Source organism: Pyrus communis, chromosome 16 (assembly GCF_963583255.1).
Source record: "Pyrus communis chromosome 16, drPyrComm1.1, whole genome shotgun sequence".
NCBI classification, from domain to species: domain Eukaryota; kingdom Viridiplantae; phylum Streptophyta; class Magnoliopsida; order Rosales; family Rosaceae; genus Pyrus; species Pyrus communis.
The window spans coordinates 12,157,383-12,172,706 of NC_084818.1; the positions used below are offsets into that span (position 1 = coordinate 12,157,383).

General features: G+C 38.3%; 3 pseudogenes; 2 read left to right on the forward strand and 1 right to left on the reverse strand.

Annotated features, from left to right (window-relative positions):
- The first annotated feature begins 8,972 nt into the window (after positions 1–8,972).
- On the forward strand, positions 8,973–10,139 carry LOC137719816 (receptor-like protein EIX1; annotated as a pseudogene).
- Positions 10,140–10,225: 86 nt separating this feature from the next.
- LOC137719817 (receptor-like protein EIX2) lies at positions 10,226–11,684 on the forward strand (annotated as a pseudogene).
- A 759-nt stretch (positions 11,685–12,443) lies between these two features.
- On the reverse strand, positions 12,444–14,508 carry LOC137719533 (serine/threonine-protein kinase BSK7-like; annotated as a pseudogene).
- Between the last annotated feature and the right edge of the window lie 816 nt (positions 14,509–15,324).

The window sequence follows — 15,324 nt, forward strand, 5'->3', positions numbered from 1 at the left end:
AAGTCTAATCCCTTCGCCCATGAAACGCCAGTCCACATTGGACGTGAGTTCGAACAGTCAGTTGAAGGTGAACCGATGCACAACCATATGCACTGGTCAATCCTCGAACCAACGAGCCGAAGGGGATGACGAAGAAGAGATGGTCCAAGGCGTATACCATGTTGCAGTTGAAGAGGTCGATGAGGAGGAAGTCTCTGAAAAAGACACCAAAGAAGCTCCGCCACAACTCGACAGAGGGCAGGCAACTGTTGATGACATGAAGGAACTCAACTTGGGCACAAGCAAAGATGGTTAGACTCAAGGGACATATATAATTGGTGGGTCTGCTTTCAGGTGGAATTTCATTACCCTTGTAGGCAAAGTACCAGTCTTCTATGGAATCACAAAGGAGTCATTTCGAGCTAATGGCAGCAAAGATACAGTTCTGTAATCTTACTGTTTTCATAGAATGTGATTACTAGCAGAAATTATTAATTCTACCCCATTATATATAAAAAAAAAATAAAGAGGATTTCATTGATAATTTGATTCTACCCCATTAATTCTACCCTAAACCCTATTAATTCTACCCCATTAATTCTACCCTATCAGTGTTTTTTTACAACTTTTTATTTTTTCTATTTTGTCAAAGTAATTCATAAACTCGAATCATTTGACGCATGGGAAAGCAAATCAAATAAACAATTCAAATACAATATTTACTGCTGGAAAATGACGAAATCTAATAACGTGGAAATGATGAAGCTTTGGCTCTAGTGGTTTTAAACCTTATGATTGATTGGCGACTATATAAGCTGAGAACCAACCCGAGAGAAGTGGCAAGCTACGCACCTGGTCGACCAGCCTAGATTTTCACTTCTGTCCAGCTGCTTTGCTCCTTTTGGATTCAAGCATACTACCCTCCTTAAGTGCTGCTTCAGCTTCACTGTCCATTCCAAGGGCCGAAAGGGCAACAGCTTGAAGATAACATGCAATGTGCAAAACTAGGGAAACTACTTGTGCTTGCATTGCATCGTTTATAGCTTCCTGAGGCTTGTCACTCATGAGAAAAGACAAACTACGCCGGGCAAAAATTGTTGCAGAAACCATCTTTCCAACACCAATGAACTGCAAGCAAAATAGAACTGTCAGCAACGATAACAAATGCGGAGAAAGCAGCTTGTTCATTTTATTGGTCATGCAAGTAGAGTTACTAGGTTCAGATACTCTAAGATACTTTAAACTACCAATTTTGTTTCATCAATTCTTCCTATCATCAACTAGAAGATACAATGTAAAGATCGTATTCTGACTGGAAATCTAACGCCAAACAAAATTTCGTACGAAGCTGCGTTTAGTAATTTGCTTTAACAGGTCAGATAAAGAACATCCTATTGAAGGCCAAATTTCGATATCGGTATGAACATGAAAGCAACTCTTATCAATTCTCTACTTAGAATTTCCCATTACTGTCATAATAAGAACCTAACCTATGAATAACACTGAATTGTGGTTTGAAGTCCTTGTGCCTAAAAGCAGAATCCCCCCTTTTCTTTGAATCTAATGATTCCTGCATTAGGTCAGTCCACATTTGGAACGAGAGCAGCAGTGGAACAAAATCATTGAGAAGGCTAAATATATATACAACAAAACTTATTAGATATTTCTACATTAATTAAACAAAAACAGAACCTCATTGTCATTCCATCGTCTTTATAGCCATATTCTCTAGGATCACATGTATAGCAGTCAAATCCCTTTTTGAGCAGGCTCACCAAGTATTGAAAGAGAAGACCAGGAGGTACCGTGTGGGATACCCATCAAAACAAAAGAAGGAACCTGCAGAGGTAAGCAAAAAGAAATAAATGAAGTCCAGGATACAGCTACCAGCATCATGTGAAGCATCTATATATGATTAAACTACTACGATGGTGTCGATCTGAGTGCTTCTAATCGGCAACCAACAGGTACGGTATCACTGAAAACCCTTGTAGTTAACTACCTTCAATTTTGGGGCATGAGAGATTGATATTTTATAAAGTATCATTCACCATGAAAGGCACTAGACAAAAGTGTAGCTCTCTCAAGTCCTCACTAATAACAAATTAGAGTCACGTCCCTTTCCTAAGTTTTCAAATATTTCTGCTTGGTAAAAGGTTCAAGCAGCTTTCGTAAGATGAAGACTCTTTGCACGTTTCTCTTTTCTGATTTTTGAATTTAAATGAGATTTGTGAAAGGATTTATCAAACTGCTTTTTGCTCAAAGTGGGTGCAGTTTTCAGTTTCCACGTTCTATTTTTTATTTGAGGGATTTATCATGTCTCTTTTGTATTCTTTTTTAATCAAATTTTTCTTTTTGCCGAATTTTTATCAATTTTTTTTCAATAAAATAATATATTTGTAGTTCAGTTTGATAGAAACTCTGCTTTTTGGTGAATGTTGGGTGCAATTTTTCTGTCACATCCCGGCCCGGGCGGAACCACTTCTAGCGCCCACTCCACTACCGTAACATGATATTTTCCGTTTTGGACTTACCATTCCCTCACGGTTTTGTTTTTGGGGACTCACGATCAACTTCCCAGTGGGTCACCCATCATGGGATTGCTCTAGCCCTGGTATCAGAGCCTAACCCTGGTTGCATGTGTGCCGACGAGGACGTCGGGCCCCTAAGGGGGGTGGATTGTGACATCCCACATCGCCCAGGGGAGTGATCCTTAAATATATATTCCCATCCCTACCTAGCACGAGGCATTTTGGGAGCTCACTGGCTTCGGGTTCCATAGGAACTCTGAAGTGAGCAAGCCTGGGGAGTGGTTCCGCCTTGGGCCGGGATGTGACAATTGGTATCAGAGCCAAACTCTGGCCACGGTGTGCCGACGAGGACGTCGGGCCCCTAAGGGGGATGGATTGCGACATCCCACATCGCCCAGGGAAGTGATTCTTAAATGTATATTCTCATCCCTACCTAGCACGAGTCCTTTTGGGAGCTCACTGGCTTCGGGTTCTGTAGGAACTCCGAAGTTAAGCGAGAAGGGGACTAGAGTAATCCTATGATGGGTGACCCACTGGGAAGTTGCTCGTGAGTTCCCAAAAAACAAAACCGTGAGGGAATGGTAAGCCCAAAGCGGACAATATCGTGCTACGGTGGTGGAGCGGGCCTGGGGAGTGGTTCCACCCCAGGCCAGGATGTGACATTTTCAGTTTCGCGTTTTATTTTTTATTTGAAGTATCCGTCTTTTTTTATTTGTTGTATTTTTTTTTTCATTTTTTCCCAATAAAATAAACTTTTACAAAATTTTATACATTTATATGGGATAATAATCTCTCTCCTAAAATGGAGGAGGAGTGGGGTTATTGGCCCTCTTTTCTAGTGAGATTTAATACACGTCTTCCCCTTTTTTTTTTTTTTTTTTTTTTTTTTTGTTTTGCTTCTAATAAAATGAATTTTAGATTTATGTTTACAAAATTGCCCTTGTGTGTTTTCATGTATCAATTTCGGTTAGTTTTAATTTTTTTTGTTTAAGGGGCTTTTTAGTCCAATTATTTTTAGTGAAGCTTTGAGACAGCAAAATGTGCTTCTGGTTATCTAATATTAGAGATTTTTTTTGAACTTTTATATTTTAATCTAGTAAATTATAAAATAAAGGAATAAACACATTTTGCTTCCAATTCAAACTGAACTTCCAATTACATCTTGTGCTTTCTTCCCCTCCCAACAATGAAAAACCCTCACTTAATCACTTTCTCCAAAACCAACTCTCAAAAGTCTCCATCTTTAAACCCTTTTTCTTTCCAGAGAATCCAAGCGAAAGCAAAAGCAAAAGCATCACGATTAACTCAAAAACCGAAGGGCTGGTGAGGAGGACAACCATGGTGGCCACTTGTCATTGCTCCCTATTTCCTCTTGACTGCTGATTACCGCTCCGAGCCCAACGCTCTCGACCCTGTAAGTTCCTTTTTCTTCCCGCAATTTCATCTTCTGAAATCAAACTTTGATCTTGTTACGAAAAGGGTAGCGAGAAAATGAAAACTTAATCTCTTGGTTCACAATTTAATTTCTCAGGTCTGCAATTTGAGCTCACAAATTTTGGGGTTTTTCCATTTCGGGTTCTATTTACAATTGTTAGTTGTAAAATGAATGTGGGTTGTGTAACTAGACTAGTTTGGTGTATTTTGTTTTCGCTTTTCATTGACTTTGTTCACGTCTTTTTTAGCAAAATGATAATGTAAGTGAGATTCTGGGTAGTTTTGTCTGCCTGTGTAGTTACCACTCTGTAATTACAAATGTTTTGGTATTTGATTGCTCAAGATGCCCAAAGCGATCTTTCTGTCATTTAGATTTGATTGTTTACGACGAAGCCAAAGTTACGATTGTAAAAAGCTGGAGAAAATGTGATTTAGGAATGCTCTTGGACTGCTATACTGTGTAGATTGTTCGAGCACTTTCTTTTTTCTTCTCTGAATGTAGAGGAGCATTTTTAATCAGTTAGGAATGACGTGTTTAGTGAAAATTGGTAATTTAATGTACCTTAGAGTACCTGAACCTGGTAACTCTACTTGCATGACCAATAAAAAGAACAAAACCGGAAAAAAAACTTAGTAAATCCTTGATTGCTGTTCTATCTGCATTTGTTATCATAGCTTACATTTTTATTTCGCTTGCAGTTCATTGATGTTGAAACAATGGTTTCTCCAACAACTTTTGTCCGGCGTTGTTTGTCTTATCTCATGAGTGACGAGCCTCAGGAAGCTCTCAACGATGCAATGCAAGCACAAGTAGTTTCCCCTGTTTGGCACATTGTATCTTATCTTCAGGGTGCTGCCCTTTCGACCCTTGGAGTGGACAGTGAAGTTCAAGCAGTACTTGTTATGAACTCTGCGTGAGAATTTATCCTTCTTAGGATATGTAAACACAAGTAAATTTATTCATCTGATGGTTGACCATTATGTATCAGGCCCTAGACCTGATTCGAAACAGAAATCTTCAGATGCTGACAGATTCTTGCTTGGAAGGACAGCTTTCTAATGATGATGGTACTGAGTTGGCACACTTGGCTTCACGATGTTTACAATCTAAACCCTGAGAGCGACCAAATGCAAACAGTTGCAGTGTGTCGATGCTGACAGAAAGACGGGGCCGTTTGAGAAGTATCTTCGTTGGACCATACATCTACTAGGACATCAACTTAAAACAGTTGCAGTGTGTCGAGTGTGCATGCATGCTCAAATGCAAACTCTGACCAAGGTAAGCCATTTGCTGCCATGATTCTTTCCCTTGCAGCTCCAGTTGTAGCAGAGCCCTTCAACAATCAGCAATGAGCCCCAAAAATTGGATACAACTCTCTAAATATATCCTTCTGCACAAGGGTGATACTGTGGACACCCAAGTATAAAGATAAATTCTTAGCTGTTCATAACCGTTCTCGGGTGCCCAGAGACAATTCCTGAGTGTCCATTGAATCACCTTTTCGTAAGCAAAACAGCTAGACACAGTTAGACTCATTCACAATCTGATAGATGTTCCCCACCTTAAGCCATTTGTCGCCCCAACATACCAAGACATAGCAAGTTGGCTATAATAGTATGCTTCCCCTTGAAGTTGCACCCCAAAGTTAGAATCCCTTTCCATAATTTAGATTAGATTAGAATATTGCTCGAATCAGAAAAGCTAGATGTAGTCCCAAACTCAAGCCCCATGATGGACATGAAGAGCATGATTCTGCTCTAAGCACTTGTCCAATAAATATTGATCTTTTTGAGCATAACATCCCACCAATTGAGTGCCTTGCTTTTTTCTTTTTTTTTTTTGAAAGGAAGTGCCTTGCTTTTAAAGGGTTTAACTTCATCCCATTGAGTGATTCAATTATCACTTTTGAAATTTGTGGTTTTGATAAAATTACTTTACACTAGGATTTCAATACGTTGCTGAATAAAAAAATAAAAAAAAGTAGTTTTGTGGAAAGCAAATTTGTTGGTGCCTCAAAAAGTGTCATTTTATGAATCATGTTGTCTAGTTGAATTATTGTATAGCGAGCATATCCAATAGGGATCCTAAGTGGGGTTTCGTAACCCTATAGTCCCTAAATATAGGGACAAAGAGTTTTTTATGGGCCAGAAGAGAGGTCCTCAAAATATTCCAATATGTAAGGACTCTTCAAATATCTCAAAGAAATTATCAAATGCAAAGATCGTATGTAGAGACTCGTCTGATATCTAAAAAAAATTATCAAATGTGAGGACCGTATAAGGACTAAAAGAGTGAGCCCCAAGGGTGATTTTGAGTAGGAAGCAAACCTAACCCATTTGATAATGCTTCACATCAGCTTATCTCACCACCAAATTGATGCAGTCAGTATTGGGCCTCACACTACACTTGTAACATCTTTGAGGTTCGGGTTAGGTTCACCTGGTATTTTAGACCCAATTCGTTAATCCGATCCAACTCACTTGTTAAAATTAACATTTAAGTTAATGCTTAAAGGGTTGGGTCGTCAATGAATAGGCCCGTTAATCATTTGTTTACAAGTCATTTTGGTTTACCCGCAAAACCCTTCAATCGAGAGTGGTTGTGTAATTTTAGTAACAAAAACAACGATAGGTGCGGAGCAAAAGATGTTGATGAAATCTATGGTCTACGAAGCGTTCAGGATTGAGCCGCCGGTGTCGTTTCAGTACGGAAAGGCAAAGACGGATCTCCTGATCGACATCCACAACGGGGCGTTTAAGGTTAAAGAAGGGGAGTTGCTGTCTTGATTTTCGAGAGCCGATGAGTTTGTTCCTGATTGGTTTGTAGGCCAGGACGGGAGAACCTGTTGAAGTATGTGTTGTTGTCGAACGGTCTAGAAACGGAGAGTCCGACAGTCGGGAACAAGTAGTGTGCTGGTAAGGGCCTTGTCGTGTTGGTTTCAAGGCTTTTGGTGCTGCCATTGCTATGACGTCACTGAAAAGACCTAGCTTCTGAGTTTTTCGTTTTTTATTTTTATATTAGGGGACTTGTAGATTTTTTTTGTTAGTGGATAATTGGTATACATTGGAATGCAATTTTTTTTCGGGAAAACTAATGGAAAGGGTTTGAAAATTTTGAGTTTTAATGATAAGAACAAAATAAAGGGTAAAATAAATAGTACCAGAATTGATTTTTTAGTGTAAAAACCGTGGGCTTTTAGTTAAAACCTTTTTTTTTTTGTTTAAAAAATTGTTAACTGGTGAAACGGATGATGCATTAGTATAACGGGTTAAGTTGGATGATCTATTAACTTAATGAATTGGATTTGAATGATCTGTCAATTTAACGGTTGGATTGAAACCGATGCAATGCAAACCTAATAAAACCAAACCGTTTACAGGTTTAGGGTTTGGACCTTGTATTGTTATTTGTAACAATTTTTTTTTTTTTTTTGTTAATTTTAATTTGTAAGACTTGGTATGTTTTCTTTGACATTATTCTTGTCTTTGCGCAATATATTTTTACTTTTAAGGAAGAAACACTTGAAAGATTCATGAAAGGCTAAGGCAAATACATTTAAAGGTAAATTACACAAAACTACATTAGTTATGGATCGAACTATAATTTTATATCTTATGCTTTAAACATTATAATATCATACCTCTACTTTTGAATTCATTACAATATCAGGCCTCTATTAAATTTTCTATTAATTTCGTTGTTAAATGATGACGTGGCAGACGTCAGGTCAACTCCTCACCAATTGAATTTAAAATTAATTAATTAATTAATAATAAATTATTAATTTTTCCTCCCTGTCCTCGTTTCTTTCTCCGTCTTCTCTTCTTCATCTACTCTGCCGTCAGGTCCGACAAGGCCGACATGGACGTCGAGACCTTCTACAACAGCATCATCACTGCCATCTTCATCGAGGAAGACGAGATCGTAGTAGGCACCGGCCCAGGTGGCCGAATTACGCCTGCTGACGTGGAGGTAGCCGTAGGAATTGTCAAGCATACGAGACCCGACGATACCGATCCCACTCCGGTGACCGCTGCTCCACCCAAGTTTTCTGCTGCAAGCCCACCTCTGATTCCTCGCTCAACCGTGCTGCCATTTACTATGATGCAGGCTGCTGCTTTGAAGAACATGGTGGAAAGTCTTTCGGTGCTGACTTTCCGGGTCGAGTATCCTATTAACAGTGACGCCATCGACACCATCTATGATATGGTAAATTGTGGATAGTGTATAGACCAATTGAATTGTTAGTTTGCATTGTCATTTGCTTTTATTACTGTTTGAAAGTCTGGGATGGGGGAATGTGGAGAGAGAGAGAGAGAGCGTGGTGGGAGAAAAGAGAGAGACAATGGGCGAGGGATTTAGGTTTTTGTACAGACAAAAAAAATGGCTTCCGTCTTTGACGGGGTTGAGAGCACAGAGAGAGAAGAAAATGGACTAGAGGTTGAATTATGGTGGGGTTTCGGTGACGAGTGATGAGATTCGAGGCAATATGGATGGAAGACGTGGTCGGATTTGGGAAGCCGACGGCGGAGTAGACGAGGGAGAGAAGTGGGAGAGAGACGCGAAGAGAGAGAGGGTTTATTAATGAATTTTAATTATTAAATAAAAAATAAAAAATATATTAATTTTTAAATTCAGTGAGGCGGGTAGTGGACCCCTCGCCTGCCACGTATCATTTAATAGCGAGATTGACAGAATATTTAACGGAGGCGTGACATTGCAATAGATTCATAAGTTGAGGTATGACATTGATAATGAAATGTTTAAAACATGAGGTATGAAATTATGGTTTGATCCATAATTGAGGTAGTTTTGTATAATTAACACGTCAAATACAAGTGTGCAAATAATGTGTATCACATTTTCATTTGATTTATTATATAACCAAACACATGACTCTAACAAGCCCATTACAAGTTAGTTTTCCGAACCAACATCTATTCACAGCCAAGAAATTAAACTTGGAGCTATGCTTTTGCTTGCAAATCAAAATCCTGAATCAATAGGGTTGATTTAGTTGAATTAAGATGGAGAGTGACGGAATCAGTTGCTAGAAACTCTTTCATGCTTTAATTGTGGTGCTAACCTTACTACAATGTGTCAACCCTCCCCTTTCCCTTGGATTCAAAAATATTTCTTCAGGAGGAGTGATGAGGTGCATTGAGAGGGGAAGAGAAGCACCCCTTGCTTTCAAACAAGGCCTCGTGGATCACTACAATCTCCTCTCTTTGTGGGGAAGAGAAGAACACAAGCAAGATTGTTGCAATTGGGTAGGCGTCCACTGCAGTAACCGAACCAACCATGTTTCTCAACTTAATCTTGGATGGTATTATTTGCGTGAAGCTTATGCACTTCAATAGAAAGGACACCCACAGTATGTCGAATATTATTTGCAAGGTAAGATGATGAGTCCTAAACTGATTGAGTTGCATCATTTGAAATATTTGGACCTTTCTTGCATTAACTTCAATGGAAGCCAAATTCCTGATTTCATTGGTTCTCTTTCCAATCCAAGACACCTATCTCTCTTATACTTCTTTTGGTGGTCAAATTCCAACTCAGGTTGGAAACCTTACCCACTTGTAATATCTCTGAATTCATGGCTGCCTCATCTTTCTTCATTAACAAATTCGGACCTAAGTTGGAGCAATCTCAGTAATGTTCCTGACTAGCTGGAAATAGTTAGTAAGCTCCCTAAACTTACTAACTTGACATTGGCTAGATGCGGTCTTCCTTCTCTTGGAATTGATTCCACTACTCTATTTAACATAAATTCTTCTAAATCTTTTGCACACGTTGATCTCAGTTCCAACCAACTCACATCTTCATCTTCTTCCGTATTTGAATGGTTATCCAAATACAATGCCAGCCTTGTTCATCTTGACCTCTTTCACAACTATTTAACTGGTTCAATTCTCAGGGTTATTGAAAACTTGAGCTCTCTTGTCCATCTAGATCTCTCTTGGACTGTGGACCACTCTAACAATCATCTTTCTGGATCAATTCCTATTCTCACTAACTTTTCATCATTGAAAAGTTTACGTCTCTATAAGAATCAATTAAGTGGAACAATACCTGAAAGTATTGGTCAAATGTCTAATTTGGAGAATATATACTTGGGTATGAATGCTCTAGAAGTAGGGATGGGCAAATTACCCATGGGTATGGGTAACCGCGGTTACCCGCCCATTTAAAGTTCAGGGTTATGGTTATGGGTAACTGTTTAGACAAAAAACGGTTATGTTATAACCGTTTACCCGTGAAATTTAAATGGGCGATTATGGGTATTACCAGCGGTTCTAACGGGTATCCATTTAACCGTTTATGGGTATTACCCGCAATTATAACGGTTAAAACTCCCTTATTCGAATATATCTAGAAGGGGTAATTACGGAAACCCATTTCTCTCAACTCTCCAGATTAAGGTCTTTGGGTTTGTCCTTTAACTCCCTAGTTTTAAACTTCCATTTTAATTGGATTCCTCCTTTTCAATTGGATTTCATACGTTTGTTGTCCGAGCCCAAATTGGCTTCGAACTCAGAATGAGTATTCATACCTCCGTATTTCTGATGCTAGAATTGTGGATATCCTTCAAAGTTGGTTTTTGGGTATGACTCGTTACGTGAAACTTATCAGTCTTTCAGATAACCAAATTGGAGAAATGTTTGCAAATTTGACAATGGATTTTGCATATCACCCTCACATAGATTTGAGTTCGAACCAAATTGAAGGTCCAATTCACGAAACTTTATCGCATGCGTCATATTTGGATCTATCTAATAATAAAATTTCAAGATCGATTTCTATCTTGTGTGAGGCATATAGCAAGTTAAAGTATCTTAATCTCTCAAGCAACAATCTCTCTGGGCAACTTTCCAAACAATCTAGTTATGCTTGATTTGAGTTACAATTCTTTTTCCGGGAAAATTCCATCCACAATAGGGTCACTGTATCACATGCAAACATTGAAATTAAGAAGCAACAGATTTGTTGGAAAGTTGCCTTCATCCTTCAAGAATTGCACCAGTTTACAAGTTATCGATGTTGGATACAATCAATTATCAGGACACATACCAAAATGGTTAGGGGTTAGCCTTCAGAATTTGGTTATCCTAATGCTTTCCTCTAATAATGGTTAGGGATGATGCAACATTAATATCGAAGGGAAGAGAATTGATTTCTCGAGCAATAGATTAACATGGGACATTCCAAGTGATATCATAGATCTTGTTGGGTTAATTTCTCTAAACCTGTCGAGAAACAGATTGACAGGTGAGTTACCTGCAAAGATTGGAAAGTTTCAAGCACTGGATGTCCTTGATTGTCAAGAAACCAGATGGATGGCAGAATTCCAACAAGCCTTGCTTGGATACATCGTCTTAGTGTCTTGGACTTGTAATACAACAACTTCATTGGCAAAATTCCTACAGGCACTCAGCTCCAAAGTTCTGATCCCTCTGATTTTGCTGGAAATCCTCAACTATGAGGACCTTCACTTCAAAAGATGTGTGGTGATCAACAGGTAACTGTGATCTCAAGTAATGAAGAAGAAAAGGAAAGAGCCTATAACGTGGGGATTTTATGTCAGCATGGGGCTTGGTTTTATTGTTGGATTTTGGAGAGTTTGTGGCGGTCTGATTTTCATTAGGCCAAGGAGATACTCGAACTTCAAGTTCTTGAATGTCTTGAATGATTGGCTTTATGTGAGGGTGATTTCGATCAAGTGGCTCTTCAATTAAGCAATGGTACAGAAATGTGACACTATTTTTCTTTCTTAAATTAACCGATATGCATGCATCTATTCGTAAAGACTTTTTGATAATTTCATTGTCTTCTTCAAAACCTAATTATGCGTGCTTGTTTATTTTTATCTTCAACGTCTTCTGAGATAACACAAAAGGGTTCACTTCACTTCACGGGCCTTATCTATTTTAAGTTTTCAAGTATTGAGTTGTCATAATAAAGAACTTTACTACTAAATCTCCTTGGCTGATGAATTGTTAGTGTTACTTGTTTGTAAGAAGTTTATGTTTATGTTTACTTTATCAAGAACTTTCTGTAGTATATGTTTTGAATCCTGATATTTACTAAAGAAATTCAGTTAATTCCGGACTGCATATGATTGTTTTGTTTGTCATAAATTTTAGTTCAATGGTTTGGTTGCATTCTTGTGCATGTCTATCAATGATCAGACGACGTTTAACAAACTAATTTTCATTAATTTTCATCAGAAATAATACACCAGGAATCCTATATGCTTTCTGTACACAAATTACAAGCTTCTAAATGACATCCTGCCTATCAGTGTTTTTTTACAACTTTCTATTTTTTCTATTTTGTCAAAGTAATTCATATACTCGAATCATTTGACGCATGGGAAAGCAAATCAAATAAACATTTCAAATACAATATATACTGCTGGAAAATGACGAAATCTAATACTGTGGAAATGATGAAGCTTTGGCTCTAGTGGTTTTAAACCTTATGATTGATCGGCGGCTATATAAGCTGAGAACCAACCCGAGAGAAGCGGTAAGCCATGCGCCTGGTCGACCAGCCTAGATTTTCACTTCTGTCTAGCTGCTTTGCTCCTTTTGGATTCAAGCATACTACCCTCCTTAAGTGCTGCTTCAGCTTCACTGTCCATTCCAAGGGCCGAAAAGGCAACAGCCTGAAGATAACATGCAATGTGCCAAACTAGGGAAACTATTTGTGCTTGCATTGCAAAGTTTATAGCTTCCTGAGGCTTGTCACTCATGAGATAAGACAAACTACGCTGGGCAAAAATTGCTGGAGAAACCATCTTTCCAACACCAATGAACTGCAAGTGAAATAGAACTGTCAGCAACGATAACAAATGCAGAGAAAGCAGCATGTTCGTTTTATTGGTTAAGCAAGTAGAGTTACTAGGTTCAGATACACTAAGATACTTTAGACTACCAATTTTCTTTCTTCAATTCTTCCTATTATGAACTAGAAGATAAAATGTAAAGATCGTATTCTGACTGGAAATCTATTGCCAAACAAAATTTTGTACGAAGCTGCGTTTAGTAATTTATTTTAACAGGTCAGATAAAGAACATCCTATTGAAGGCCAAATTTCGATATTGGTATGAACATGAAAGCAACTCTTATCAAATCTCTACTTAGAATTTCCCATTAGTGTCATAATAAGAACCTAACCTATGAATAACACTCAATTGTGGTTTGAAGTCCTTGTGCTTAAAAGCAGAATCCCCCCTTTTCTTTGATTCTAATGATTCCTGCATTTGGTCAGTCCACATTTGGAACGAGAGCAGCAATGGAACAAAATCATTGAGAAGGCTAAATATATAATTATATATACAACAAAACTTATTAGATATTTCCTCATTAATTAAACAAAAATAGAACCTCATTGTCATTCCATCGTCTTTATAGCCAATATTCTCTAGGATCACATGTATAGCAGTCAAATCCCTTCTTGAGCAGGCTCACCAAGTAGTGAAAGAGAAGACCAAGAGGTACCGTGTGGGATACCCATCAAAACAAAAGAAGGAACCTGCTGAGGTAAGCAAAAAGAAATAAAGGAAGTCCAGGATACAGTTACCAGCATCATGTTAAGCATCTATATATGATTAAACTACTACGACGGTGTAGATCTGAGTGCTTCTAATTGGCACCCAACAGGTACGGTATCACTGAAAACCCCTGTAGTTAACTACCCTCAATTTTGGGGCATGAGAGATTGATATTTTATAAAGTATCATTCACCATGAGAGGCACGAGACAAAAGTGTAGCTCTCTCAAGTCCTCACTAATAACAAATTAGAGTCACGTCCCTTTCCCAAGTTTTCAAATATTTCTGCTTGGTACAAGGTTCAATATTAATACAAACAACGAATTGGTCGATAGTTAGATACGAGCTTACACAAATAGCTCAGATTGAGCCCAGTGAAAAGAAGATAACACATGAATATATTGCTTACAAGACTGCCCCAAAATATAGATATAGAAACAATTGTGAAGATTTTAAACAGCCAAACTAGGCTCCCTGGGTGAAGTTGGGAATATAATGCTTAATTAGAGAAACAGAGTACAGAACTAACCTAAGTTTCTATTTCGGAAGAGGAGTCAAAGGAGCACCTAATGATTTTGGATTTGGTCGCTCTAAGGGTTTAGATTGTAAACATCGTGAAGCCAAGTGTGCCAACTCAGTACCATCATCATTAGAAAGTTGTCCTTCCAAGCAAGAATCTGTCAGCATCTGAAGATTTCTGTCTCGAATCAGGTCTAGGGCCTGATACATAATGGTCAACCACCAGATGAATAAATTTACTTGTGTTTACATATCCTAAGAAGGATAAATTCTCACGCAGAGTTCATAACAAGTACTGCTTGAACTTCACTGTCCATTCCAAGGGTCGAAAGGGCAGCACCCTGAAGATAAGATACAATGTGCCAAACAGGGAAACTACTTGTGCTTGCAGTGCATCGTTGAGAGCTTCCTGAGGCTTGTCACTCATGAGATAAGACAAACAACGCTGGGCAAAAATTGTTGGAGAAACCATTGTTTCAACATCAATGAACTGCAAGCGAAATAAAAATGTAAGCGATGATAACAAATGCAGATAAAACAGCAATCAAGGATATACTAAGTTTTTTTTCCGGTTTTGTTCTTTTTATTGGTCATGCAAGTAGAGTTACTAGGTTCAGGTACTCTAAGGTACATTAAATTACCAATTTTCACTAAACACGTCGTTCCTAACTGATTAAAAATGCTCCTCTACATTCATAGAAGAAAAAAGAAAGTGCTCAAACAATCTACACAGTATAGCAGTCCAAGAGCATTCATAAATCATATTTTCTCCAGCTTTTTACAATCGTAACTTTGGCTTCGTCGTAAACAATCAAATCCAAATGACAGAAAGATCGCTTTGGGCATCTTGAGCAATCAAATACCAAAACATTTTTAATTACAGAGTGGTAACTACACAGGCAGACAAAACTTCCCAGAATCTCACTGACATTATCATTTTGCTAAAAAAGACGTGAACAAAGTCGATGAAAAGCGAAAACAAAATATACCAAACTAGTCCAGTTACACAACTCACATTCATTCTACAACTAACAATTGTAAATCGAACCTGAAATGGAAAGACCCCAAAATTTGTGAGCTCAAATTGCAGACCTGAGAAATTAAATTGTGAACCAAGAGATTAAGTTTTCATTTTCTCGCTACCCTTTTCGTAAAAAGATCAAAGTTTGATTTCAGAAGACGAAATTGCGGGAAGAAAAAGGAACTTACAAGGTCGAGAGCGTTGGGCTTGGAGCGGTAATCAGCAGTCAAGAGGAAATAGGGAGCAATGACAGTGGTCACCATGGTTGTCCTCCTCACCA